The sequence below is a fragment of the Mirounga leonina genome, unplaced genomic scaffold (assembly GCF_011800145.1).
Source record: "Mirounga leonina isolate KUSES-001 unplaced genomic scaffold, KU_Mleo_1.0 Mir_107, whole genome shotgun sequence".
NCBI lineage: Eukaryota > Metazoa > Chordata > Mammalia > Carnivora > Phocidae > Mirounga > Mirounga leonina.
The window spans coordinates 5467856-5480877 of NW_023270233.1; the positions used below are offsets into that span (position 1 = coordinate 5467856).

The 13022-nt window shown below is 48.3% G+C and overlaps 1 protein-coding gene across 1 annotated transcript in view; it reads left to right on the plus strand.

Annotated features, from left to right (window-relative positions):
* Positions 1 to 207: 207 nt before the first annotated feature.
* LOC118019027 (core histone macro-H2A.2) overlaps positions 208 to 13022 on the plus strand; it is a 49670-nt gene continuing 36855 nt past the window's right edge. The window contains exon 1 of the mRNA XM_035017832.1: positions 208 to 866. The gene's annotated coding sequence lies outside the window, so the exon portion shown is untranslated. The remainder of the gene's footprint in view (positions 867 to 13022) is intronic.

The following is a 13022-nucleotide window of genomic DNA, read 5'->3' on the forward strand; positions in this document are numbered from 1 at the left end:
CTAACATTTGGTCCTTAAGACAATAGCCCCGTGCCAATCTCAATACCTGCTTCGATATTACAAATTAACACACGGGAAAGCAACCGAATTAAAAATTATGTCCACGCGCACAGTCTCACCCACCAAAAACATACATCTGCGAATATTATGCAACGCTGGAATCTAAACTGGTCTGAATTTATAAAAAGCCAACAGGCATGGATACACACTCTCAGTTCTCGTGGCCGTGGCCACCCTATGCAACAGCCCCAGTGGCAGACACGAATGTTCCTGTACAGTTATTTGTTATTATTTGAGGACACGAGACCATCGAAGGGGGCCGTTTTGGGCTTTCACCTTCTAAGGCTCTGCCCAGAACTGCCCGGTGATGAACGCCCACGCCGTCTTCTTCCACCAAAGGTGGATCCTGCTATCGGGAGCCTCCGGATCGTGACCGTAGTGCTTCTGTCTGCGGCTCTGGGGAAAGCCTCATCTTAGCAAGTGGCCCTCAGCGCATCCGGCTGATCCGCCCGCGACGCGGAGGCCGCGCGGTTTCATCATTAATGCTCCTGAAGGACAATAGCTCATCAAGCCCCACCGAAAGCCCCGGACCCGTCGCGGAGCCTGGGCTGGCGGGGGATGAGGCTGAGCGACTCCTCCTAGAGGTGGTTATGTGGAGAAGGAGCAATCCCTTCTCCCTCCTCCTCCTCCCCCCGCTACTATCCGCGGCCCGGAGAACTGCCGCTTGCCGCCATTGACAAGCACCGATAGAACCCAAAGAAAGGCAAAGAGTCCTGCCCGGCACCGGCGCCGCGCGGGCCGAACCTGCGCCCCGGGAGCGGCGCGCCGAGGGCACCGGGCGCCCGGAGCAGGCGGCGCAGCACCAGGTGAGCCCGCCATGGCGATGGCATTATTGTTCGGGGGGCTCCGGGGGCTGGAGACAAAACGCGCCGCGGGGGCAGTGCCGGGGCCGGAGAGAACCCCTGCCTCTCCCGCCGCCCGGCCCCTGCGGGCGCACCCCGATAGCCGACCCTCCCCGCAAAAGAAGGACAGAAGAATTAATAAATCAAGCTGCCCAACTTGCTTCCTCGCGAAATAAAGGCGGGGGGCGGGGGGGTGCGAAAGAAGCGGTAAAATTGCCGCGGCCGGCGAGGAGTGGGGGGCATCCTGGGCGAGGAGGGAGGAGGCGGCGGGATGCGGGGTCCAGCGGCGGGCCGCGGCGAGGCCCGCCCGGGAGGGAGCCGAGGGCTCCCGGGATGCAGAGTTCGGGGCGCCGGAGCGGAGGAGGGAGGCGCCCGGCGGCCGCGGGGACTGCTCCGGGGCGGTGGGCCGCTCGAGGGGCGGGGGGGGCCTCCGAGGGTGCGGGGCTGCGCGCCGGCCCGCTCGGGGCTGACAATGGAAGGGGCGCGGGGGCGCGGGCCGGAGGGAAGGGGCCCGGGGCCGGGGGCCGGGGGCCGGGGGCCGGGGGCCGGGGGCGGGCCGCGCCGCGGAAGGTCAGGCCGGGGACGCGGGCGGCGGGGGCGAGGCCGGGAGCTGCTGCGCGTAAGCCGGGCGCCGCGAGCCCCGTGAGCCCCGTGAGCTCCCGGCCGGCGCGGAGGAGGGCTCGGGGCCGGGCACTCCCCTCCGGTTCCCTTTCCGGGGCGCCCGGTGCCGCCGCGCGCGCTGCGTTTTCCCGGGGAAATGGCGGCCCCTCCGCCGCTCGCTTGGGCAGTCCCCGCTTCCCGCTTTGCGCGGGAAAAAAATATATGATAATAATAATAATAATAATAATAATAAAAGGAAAAAAGGGGATAAAAGTAAAGTGGCCGCGACGAAGGCAAGGGCTGCGGCGGGCGCCAGACGGCGCGCGAGGCGCGTGCGGGGCGCGGCGGGCGGGACCGGCCCTGCCTCCCCGGCTCGCAGCCCGCTCTCCCCGAGCACCCGCTGCCAGCCTCGCCCGCCGCCGAAATCGCGCCGGTCGGTGTCCTTCCCCGCCTTGCCTCATGGGGGCGCCCTCCGCTCCTGCCCTCTTTGTTCCTCCCAACAATGGCCAAAGGACCCTGAGCCCCCGAAAGGCCAAATGCGCCTCCCTCTCCGGGAGTTTCCAGTCGCTGATGGCTGCGGCCGCGACCTGGGCCACCGCGGGCTTGATTTCGGCCCGGTCACTGCTGGGATTTAGTGGCAACGGTCCCACGGTGCGCGAAGGGGTGAAAAGGGCCAGAAGATGCGAGCTGAGAAACGAAAGCGCGGGTCCCTGGGTGTCTGGGGCGGTGCAGCCCCGACGGTAAAGGGGGTCCCGGTACTCCAGCGGTGCAGGTGAACTGCGGTGCCCGTCCAGCCCAGGGGAGTTCCAGACAGGGCCCGCGCCTACGCCCCCCACTGCCCTGGAGGCGGTCAGTCCACCCTAGCAAACGGTTTCCTCACTTTTCTCATTTGTGTTTGTGTCGAAATACAACTGTACCCGACCTGGGCTGCACGGTTGAAACGGTTCAATAGGCGAGAGATGCAGAAACGTTATCAAGAGTGAAATGCGCCTCGGTTTGTGCGGTTTCTTATCTAGCGACACGCAATTCTCAATTCGTTCATATTTAACTGAAAGTTATCTCTAGCCCCTTTGGAAAACTCCTTTTTTTCAAATGAGTGTTCAGACGGCAAGATTTGGAACCACGCTCATGGATTTTTAGAATCGCTTTAGCCCAAGATTATCATATAAATAAATATAGGCTCTGCCTGGAGGAAAAGTTTATCTTGCATCCAGTAATTCACACCTCTAAAACCTCCCTTTCCTGGATCCAAATTGAAAATACATTTATTTCCAGTTCTCCACTCCAGTTCTGCTAGCCTGTCACAGGTCTTCCTCACCTGGATCCATTTATTGCCGGGGTTTGGACATTATTAATGGTTTCCTCTATTTCAAAACTCTGTAAAAGAATTTCCCTTCTTGGATCCAGAATGTTCCAAAGAGTCTGACCTTACTCCCTCCCCATCCCATCTTCTATCTAGTTGCCAGGGATTCTGAGGCTTTTCCCAGTGGGTGGGACACCTTGCTAGCTATTGTCTGAGACAGCCAGGTCTGTTTTCACTGCCTCCTACCAGCAGAGCAGGAGGGAATCCCATTTTCCGCAGGCAACTTTAGATGAAAGATATCTGTAACTTGTCCAGGGGGAAGGATGTACAAAAATCCAACCAACTTTTTTAAAAACGTTTTTCATTCTTAAGAAATCGCCTAAAAGATGCGTTCTGGGTAAACGCTTTTTTTTTTTTTTTTTTTTTTGCACAGAGATGAGCAAAGATTGTGGTTGGAGATCACTCCACAAGTATTTACTGAGAACCAATTATTAAACACCTCTGTTTGGGGCGGGGGGTGGGGGAATGCACATATGGGAAAGTCATGGGCCCTGCTCTCAGAGAGCTTACATTCCAAGCCTAGGAGATAAAATATATATGCAGGTAAGACAAGGTAAAAAGTGATTAATCTTGGCAAGCTGAGTGGGAAACCGGGTACTTTCTTACACTGCTAACAGGTGTGTAAATTGGTACAGCCAATTTGGAGGGCACTGTTAAAATTAATAATGTGCACACTCTGTGACCCAGCAGTTCCATTTCTTGGTATGTATCCTAGGGAAACAGGCACGCGTATGCTCAGATTAGGTAATTCCCTCCCATTGTAGAGTTTTGGTAGTTTTGAAACTGAAAGCAACCTAATGGCCATCATTGGGAATGGCTAAATAAAATCCGGTACATCTATCTTCTGGATAAATTAGGCAACAGTTAAAAAGAATGAAGTAAGCCTGTATATAGTGAGACAGAAAGGTCACCAAGACATATTATTAATGAAAAAGGCAATTGCAGAACAATACATACTGTATGGTACTATTTATGTTAAAAAAAAAAAACAGAATAATACTATGCATTTCTGTAAGTAAAAATGCACACATAAATAGATAGGAAGGGTATAAAGACACCCACTGAAAGAGACAAGCACTGGAGGAATTGTCAAGGAAGAGTTTAGTCATACAATTATTCATACCCATCTGTAACCATTGTTACAACATTTGAAATTTTACAATTTGAATTAATTTCTGTATTACTTGCATAACTAAATACAATGAAGAAGTTACAAGTGATTGATAATGTGTAATAACAGCCGCAATAAAATGCTACAACAATTTTTAAAGGGAGAATAGAATTTTAATCTGGAAGAGAGCTGGGAGAAGGCTTCAACAGAGAACGCAGGAGGATTGGAGGAGAAGGGGAGAGGGTCCAAGGCAGGCGCAAAGAAGCCTGACCACACAGAGCTCCTCCTCTTTCTTCAACGTCATCACGTCATCATCACGTAAATTCCCTCGCGAGGCTGAGGTCGGCCTGGGCTGCTGGGTTCAAGTTGAGGAGCGAACTGAACAAACAGTTTACGATTTGTTTGATCGCTATGTTTCTGTGAATATCTTAAATTAGATTTAGAAGAGAAAAAAAAAAAATGAGCCAGTAGAGGACATAACTTCTAACAACGATACTGGAAAGTAGTATTTTAAAAAGGAAGATCGTGAAAGCTTCAGGATGGAGGGTTTTTGTTTTTTTTTTTCTCCTGGGTGCACACTGGAATGTATATTGGGAATTAAGTTGGAGGGAAAGAAGAGTGTTTGAGAGGATAATTCATTTCTCTTCCCCCCAAAAAGTCACAAAAGGAGCCCCCCAAATGCTTTTGAAACAAATAGTTAAGGGGCACCTGGCTGGCTCAGTCGGTAGAGCATGCAACTCTTGATCTCAGGGTCATGAATCCAAGTCCCACACGGGGCGTGGATCCTACAAAAGAAGGAAGGAAGGAAGGACGAAAGGAGGGAGGGAAGGAAGGAAGGAAATATTTAAGGCTGGTTTCCCTTATTCACTCATTCAAGGAACATTTACTGAAGGTCCAATGTGTACTACATAACACTGCCAGGTATAACCGAGTGCAGGAAAAACAGCCCCAGACCAGGGTTCCAGAAGTGGGGGTGAGGGGGCTGGTGGTAGGTCTGGTCTCTCTCACATGGACTGTGTGGTCATGGACCAGCTGTTTACTGACCACCGCCCCTCCCATGCCACACCTTCTATGGTGGCTAAAATCAGGAGGGGGCACTAAAAATACTTGATCCCTCTAGTCCCTTTCAGTCTTAGATCATGACTTTATGAAATCCTAGGATTCTAACCATGTGATGATTGTGAATTTCCAGACACATGGAATTTGGGGAAGACGGGATTAGACGAGGAGGGGCCCCACAGTCCCGAGTCCCACGCCCTATCTGCGCGCCCCCTGCCTTGGAAAAAACAAAAGTACTCACTGTCTTGAAGTTTTCAGTAGATTGGGTAGCTCTGGGAGTTTCCCCAGGGTGGAAATTTCATCACCACCCCTTTACATAAGCTCCTAGGAAGATGTTGCTGAGCTCAAGCCTCGTGGTGTAGCACACCCAGCACTACGGTATTGTCATAGTTGCTTTTGAAATAGAGGGGAAATGCCAGGCTGCACTCCATGAAAATCGTCCTCTGGAACCGTTTTCTTCTGTGGAAATAAGTCACGATGGCTAATGTTTATTAAACGCCTTACGGCCTGCCAGGCACTGTTCCAGACACATTCTGTGTATTCACCCCTTCCGTTCTTCCAACAGCGCAATAGGTAGCTACTATTATTAGATCCATCTCACGGAAAAGAAAAGAGAGGTCAAGTGGGGCCCACAGCTGGAGGTAGACTTGGGACGGCAACCCAGGCACCCTCACTCTGCAGCCCACATCCTCCCCTCCCTGGGGTGAGAACAAGCGGCTGCTGCCATCCCAGCGATTCTCAGATTATGTTCATTATGCAAAGTCTTATTTTAAAAACTTCTCTGCATCACCATTTTACCTGCCTCTGTCCGATGAAAGATAAAGATTATCCGATTGAGCCACACAACACTGTACTTTAAACTGTCTTGTCACAAAGTATTAAATAAGATAAATTTGGTGGTTTCTCTGAAGCCCTTGCTGTTCATTTATCCATCCCACCATCCATCATACTTTGCCCGATTTATTTGACTGGCGTTGCCAATTTGGACTTGGAATGGAGTAAGTAATTCAAGTCAGAATTCTTATGCTTTGACAGAAGTGTGTGTGGAAATCCGCGTCGGACCACCAGCCCCAGCACAGGGACGTTCGCTCCAGCTCATTCCGGGAACGCCAGAATTAGCTATGGCGACAATATTGTTTAACCCAAAATTGCAACACACGATCTGATCAGAGATCTGGGGCTTGTTTCTGGATAAAAGAGGCAGTCCTGATGATATAGTTTGGATGCTTAGATTTGGGGTGTTTCCATAACAACTGGACAAAAACATAACAAAGTAAAATCAAACTGATCCTGGGAAACCCAGGCCCTGCGTTTACTGGCCTGGCCCTAATAACGGCATATATTATGCGACGTGTATTTTGTGCTGCTTTCACTATTCAATAAAGCCATTAAAATTAAATAGTGGTAGTAGAATATGAAAAGGCAAATTCCAATAGCTTTTATAATATACAACATAAACTTTTAGATCAGATGATAATTCACAGGGTCCCCCACCAGTATGCTAAACTTGCAAATCGACCAGTCTTCCAGAATTTCCTTGCCGTGCTAACCAACTCCAGCGTTCTCCCCTTGCTCCAAAACTGGATTTCACCCCCGCTGCTCTTCAGTGAACACTGTAGATTATTGTCTTGGGGTGGAGAAGAGGCAGTTCCGGAACAAAGCAAAGTAGAATTTTCAAGTCTGGTTTTTCTTTTCTACAATTATTGTGGATGACAAGATAGTCACTTCAAAGGGAAGATCATCCGGATATGACTTCATTCTACCGGGTTGTTCCATGTCTGTGGATGTAACAGAGGGGGGTCAGAAGGAGGGACCTTTTGAGCATCTTCATAGAATAGGAGCATCTTTCAGGGCGGAAAGGACCTCACAGGTCAGCAGGTGTAATGGCTGTCATTTCTCAGAGGCTCAAAGCAGGAAAGGTGGGAACCCAGCCATCAAGGTTCTCAGGCACATCCCAACTCCATCCAGGACTGCTCCCCTTCCTTCCATCTGTTTTATATGTTGGAGCTCCTGAAAGATTGTTCTTTTTTGTTTGTTTGTTTGTTTGAGCAAAGTTGGCGGGGTTGGGGGGGGAGGTGTTGAAAAATCAGTGGGTTTGGCTAAGGGCCACAGGTGGTGGGTGCAAGACTGGACCCCCCACCCCCTCACACCACAACCCCCTCCCCACTCTGGTCCCCTGTACCTCCCATCTGCCATTGTGCTGCACCCTCAAGGTCTAGCAGCTTCCACCCATAGATAGAAAGGCACCTCATGGCTGCCCTCACCTGGTGCAGCGATACAGACTGCCAAGACCCAGTCCCCCACAGCCATAACCAGGGAAGGGCGCTGCGTACCACCAGCATAGAACACGGCGGCGGGAGCCACAGCCCCCCCAAGTCCCACTGCGCCCACAGTGCAGCCGCTGCCTTAGGACTGACAGTAAGAAAAACAGGGTGGGAGGTACAAGCAAGGGAGGGATGGAGGAAAAGGGCTTCCGGGGCAGCTGCCTCTGCCTTGAGCACCCACAGCCGCCCCCCCCATGTACTCAGGGGCCCAGCAGTCATCGATGTCTCTGGAAGCCCCTGGTGGATCAGGCAGCGCTGGGGGCTACAGTCTACTTGCTGTCCGGTACTGGTAACACTCACTCCCAGCCCCAAAGCAAACTCCCGCATCTCCTCACCCCTCACCTGAGAAGCTCATCTTGGCTCAAAGTCGGTCCCCTGCTCAGAGAAGCAAGAGGCCACCGTTGATAACAATAAACCTCACTACTAATTTGAAACTGTTCGATTTTAAAGCAACAGGACAACTTGCCCACTGTTCTGTTTGTCAATTCCCAAGAGCAAAAAGATAAGAGACCAGGCTGGACCCAGTAAAGCGTTTGTTTTTTATTTTGTTTTCCATGAATAAATAGATTCAGGAAGACAATTTTCTTCCGGGCTGCATGACTAAGATCCAATAAGAATAAAAGTTATTTTTATTCATTCACTTATATTCATTTCTCATCCAGCCGATACCATAGGTAGCCAAATATACTTACATTAGACAATGGCAGGCTAATAACGAAGAGACTAAATATATATCAACGACTTGTCCTTTTGTCTTTTTTAAAAAGAAACTTGAGCTCACGTTTAACAAAGGTAACAAAACCTGTTAAAAGTCACTGAGTAGCGCCCTGGCAGCATATACCCTAAATCCACGCCCTATCTGCGCGCCCCCATGCTCTGCTCTCCTCTCCCCGTCCCCTCTAGAAGGAGTTGGGCACACATGCTCTAACTCTGGATTATAAAGAATGCACTGGCAGTTGACTTCCTCCTAGATTATTCCAGGACATGACTTGAAAGACTTTTTAAAAAGGGAATGATTTGGGGCACCTGGGTGGCTCAGTCAGTTAGGCGACTGCCTTCGGCTCAGGTCATGATCCCAGGGTCCTGGGATCGAGTCCCACATCGGGCTCCCTGCTCAGTGGGGAGCCTGCTTCTCCCTCTCCCACTCCCTCTGCTTGTGTTCCCTGTCTCGCTGTGTCTCTCTCTGTCAAATAAATAAATAAAATCTTTAAAAAAAAAAAAAAGGGAATGATTTGTAACCCAATAGTATAATTTAAATAAATTGGGTTAATGCTTGGTTCTAACGTTCACGGTTGGTTAATTTAGTTAATTTGATCCGTGTGTCATTTTGATGAAATTGCATTTGATATAGCTCTTTACATTATAAATTGTTAATGTGCTCTAACATATATGACAATAAAATTATTGACTCTTCTCATTCACTTAAAGATGGCCTTGGATGAAAACGGTTTGAAGTATTACTTGTGCAATAATGATTTGCCCTTGGACTTCATAAATGGAAATGTAATGGAGCAGGTGATTTAGCTAGTGTTACTGAGAATGGTTTTTACAGCTACAAAATAATACTATTATTATTTTAATACAGTACATAGTAGGGTAACACATAACACACCAAATTACATTAGAATTCTATTAGGTGTGAGGCTAAGAGGGTTTTTTTTTAATGTCCTTTAAAAATATATTTTTACATATAGTTAATACATTTGTATTGAATTCCCTTATGTCCTACCGAATTTTATTTCATCTCATTTTATTCTCCCAAAGGAGAGTTTTGAACTGACAGAGTGAAGATGCTTCATTGCGGTGTCTACTTCATTTTTCATAAATATTTACAATATGAGATATTCCAAAGCACGATACTACAGATTAGAGAAATATCATGGGGATGAAAAAATGAATACATCTCAGCAATTTTAAAACAGTACTTAAAGTTAAAAAAAAAATCATTCCCATCGTTAAAAAGCTACAAGACCTCTTATTTCCAGTTTTAAAGTAATATATAGATGAAAGCATTTTGATTCATATACTTTTTTATGGAGACTCACTCTTCTGCTCACTTATTCAACAGAAACTTCGGGAGAATCTTCTAGGAGCCAAGGCTTGTGCTAGTGCAGGGATAGAACAAGGTCCCAGACTTGCTGATGTCCAGGGGTCAGGCGCCTCTCCCCTGCCACCCCCAGGGGCCCGCCTCACTAAAGAAGAGGCAGCTGGACCCCTGCTCTGCCTCAGATTTTTCCACCCCCCGGGAGCAGCCTGCAGGCAGATGGGGGGCCGAAGCCCGCCCTGTGAGCATTTGCTGCTCCCCGTCACTCCCTCCCTACAGCCCCTGATCTGTATACTTCTGAAGAGAACAAGCTCGAAAGAGTACTTTAAAATAAGCTGTCTTGTAATTCCAGATCCTTTGTCAAGGTGGTTCTTCAGCCCAGCCAACCCTCACCTGTGACACGCGGCCCACAGTGACTGTTCCCAATCTCAAATGACTGCTCTCTCTTTTTAAAAGCCGCTTTGCGGCAGCTTAACAGCAGAAAAATGGTCATTGAAATCAGGATTGCTGGTGGCTCCTAATGGACCGTCTTGCGGATTGGCTAGAGTGTCATATTCCTCACCAGTTTACATGTAATACGAATTTCAAGAAGTTGTTTGAGGCAGAAAAAAAATGGGTTCCTCTTGATCAGCTCTTTATGCTTGAGAAAGAACGTATTTAAATTAAAGGAAATACTGGTCCAAAGAAACCAGACTATTTTGTCTTTTCATGAAGGCAGGCAGTCAGGGTGTTAAGCAAAGTTTGCTGTTTCCCACCAAAAGCAATTCATTCAATAAGGGCAAATGCTTGGGATTTTTCTTTTCTTTCTTCTCCTCCCTTCTGGGATTACAGTATAATTATAAATATTGTTTATAGGAATCCCATATGCTACAGTCGGGCAAATACAGACACACTGAATTTGATTCGGTTATGCTAAGGGGTCTTACATAATCTCTTGATATGAAATTTTATATTCCTCAATTATCTCAAGACCAATGACTCACCTGGTGATGAAAGTGATCTAAATTTTTCAATATGACATTATTACTCAATTATAAAACAGTTGAGCTTTCTCTCCTTACCCGCATACTCCCTCCTAGGCTGATTCCCGAATGATGTTTGCTAAGATGTTAAGTTAAAATGACACCTTCCATTTCCAGTTCTACATGATGGACAGAGCGCAGGTGCTTTCCCTCTCTTGGAGGCCCCAAAATAATGGTAAAGAATTTCAAGGAAAATAAACACCAAACAACAAAGGGGCAGGGGGCTGGTGTGGGTCTTCAGCAGGTGGGAGATTTCAACAAGTTTCTGGAAGACTGAAAGTGCCTCGGGCCATGCAGACAGTGTCGCACGGGAGGCCATGGGTGAGAGTAAAGGCAAGAGGGAGCTGCACTGCAGGTGGGCAGGGTGAGAGATGGGGGCTTGCTGAGAGTCTGTTTCCAGAACGACCAGCTGAATGGGTCCCTCTCCCTCCCCTCCTCCCAGTAGAGTTTCTGGCAATCGCGCATTTATCCCCCCAACTAACAATCTGAGGTTTCCTCTCTAAAGAAATTGAACAACTATGTGGGGCGCCTGGGTGGCTCAGTTGGTTAAGCGTCCAACTAGATTTCGGCTCAGGTCGTGGTCTCAGGGTCCCGAGATCGAGCCCTGCGTCGGGCTCTGCACTGAGCATGGAGCCTGCTTGAGATTCTCTCTCCTTCTCCTTCTGCCCCTCCCCCGCCAAAATAAATAAATTTGTTTATTTAAAAAAAGAAATCTGTTAAGGCTTATTTTTTTAAAAAGAGAGAAATTGAACAACTACAGGGCAGGTCTAGAATTTCTAGGACGCCTGCAGCTCCACAAAGTAATGCTTTCTCATTCTGGCATTTGGGGGCTCTCAGTCCCTGACTGGGCGCGCAGGCAATGTCTGCTGTATGGCAGGCCCTAGGCACGCACCCAGAGGTCCCAGGCAGGATCCATGCCTAGCTGACAACAGCTGAGGAAAGCTTTTCTATCTGCCTGTAATGATCAGCCTGTCTTTCATTCTTAAACATGAAGCCATGACCAGAGCTCACCAGACATTGAAGGAAAGCTGACATGAAAGAGAAAGATGAAAATAAATACATGGGATGACTGACCAAATCAAATAATTTCCAGAACAGACGATCACGTAGACATACCCTAACTAGTCTCAGAGAGACTTGAAGACATGGTGCACTCATAAAAGAAGGGGCTGGTGTGAAAAAGGAACAACCAGAGAAGAAGAAAGAGCTCTTGGAAATGAATAATATGATTGCCAAAATTAGATGTTAAGAGGCCTGAAAAAAAAATGGAAGGAAAAAGATGAGAGACTTGGAGGAGCAATCCGGGAGATCCAACCTCTGGTTTACAGGCATTCCAGTAAGAGAAGGGACCGGCAGGAGGAATAAAGAGATGGGGCGGAATGATCAAGTCTGTAACAGGAAATGCCCGGAGTTATTAAAGACACTAGTCTTCTGATTGATTTAACAGGCTTATCGCCAAGTGCTGAGCAGGGTGAATGGGGTTGGGGAAGATCCACACCTAGATACATCCTTGTGAAATTTTAGAACAGAAAGAGACAATCTAAAAGCTTGGGGGGTCGGGGGCACCACACTTATCTGTAACACTGGATGAAAAAAAACAATGGATTGATGGTTTCAAAATGTTGAAGCAAAATGATTTTGATGCTAAAAATTATATTCCCTACCAAATGATCATCCAAAGATCATTCAGTAAAGACAGTCCCATATATGTAAGAAACCAAAGTGTAGGGATGCCTGGGTGGCTCAGTCAGTGAAGCGTCTGCCTTCGGCTCAGGTCATGATCCCAGGGTCCTGGGATTGAGTTCCACATTGGGCTCCTTGCTCAGCAGGGAGCCTGCTTCTCCCGCTGCCTGCCCTTCCCCCTACTTGTTCTCTCTCTCTGACAAATAAATAAATAAAATCTTAAAAAAAAAAAAAAAAGAAAGAAAGAAAAGAAAGAAACCAAAGTGTCCTTCTCTGTACTGTCTCTGAAGAATGACAGGAGGCTGACCCCAAGCAAACAAGGCAGTAAACCGAGAAGGAGGAGCAGTTGGGTGAGGGATGAGCCAGGAAGACAAGTCCCAGGATGACCACTGGGTGAAGCAACCGTTCCAAACTGGAGCATGAGGTCAGAGGTCAGAAGACTTCAGGATAAAAGTCTCTGGGAAGAAAGTGGCCCCTGCAAAGAACGATGACCGAGAAGCTGGGTGATTTTTAGAATATGGCAAAGCCACACTTCTCTTTTGTCATCGAGAACAAAGGAAAGCACAGTTGACCCTCGTTATTCACGGATTCCGTATTAGGGAGTCTGCCTGCTTGCTAAACTTTATTTGTCATCCCCAAATCCATGCTTTTTCAGTCTTGCAAAGACACACTCAGGGCAGCAAAACATTTGAGCCGAATCACTCACCTTCCCCGCTGAGTTCTACCGAGGCTGGCCTTCCTCTTTCATCTCTCACTCAGTAAATTCGTGCCCTTTCCATGGCCTGTTTAGTGCCATGGTTTGCACATCTATGTGCTTTCCATGGGTGATTCCACTGTTCAAAATGGCCCCAGGCATCGTCCTGAAGTGCCGTCTAGTGTTCCTGAGCACAAGAAGGCTGCAAATAAATGTGCCT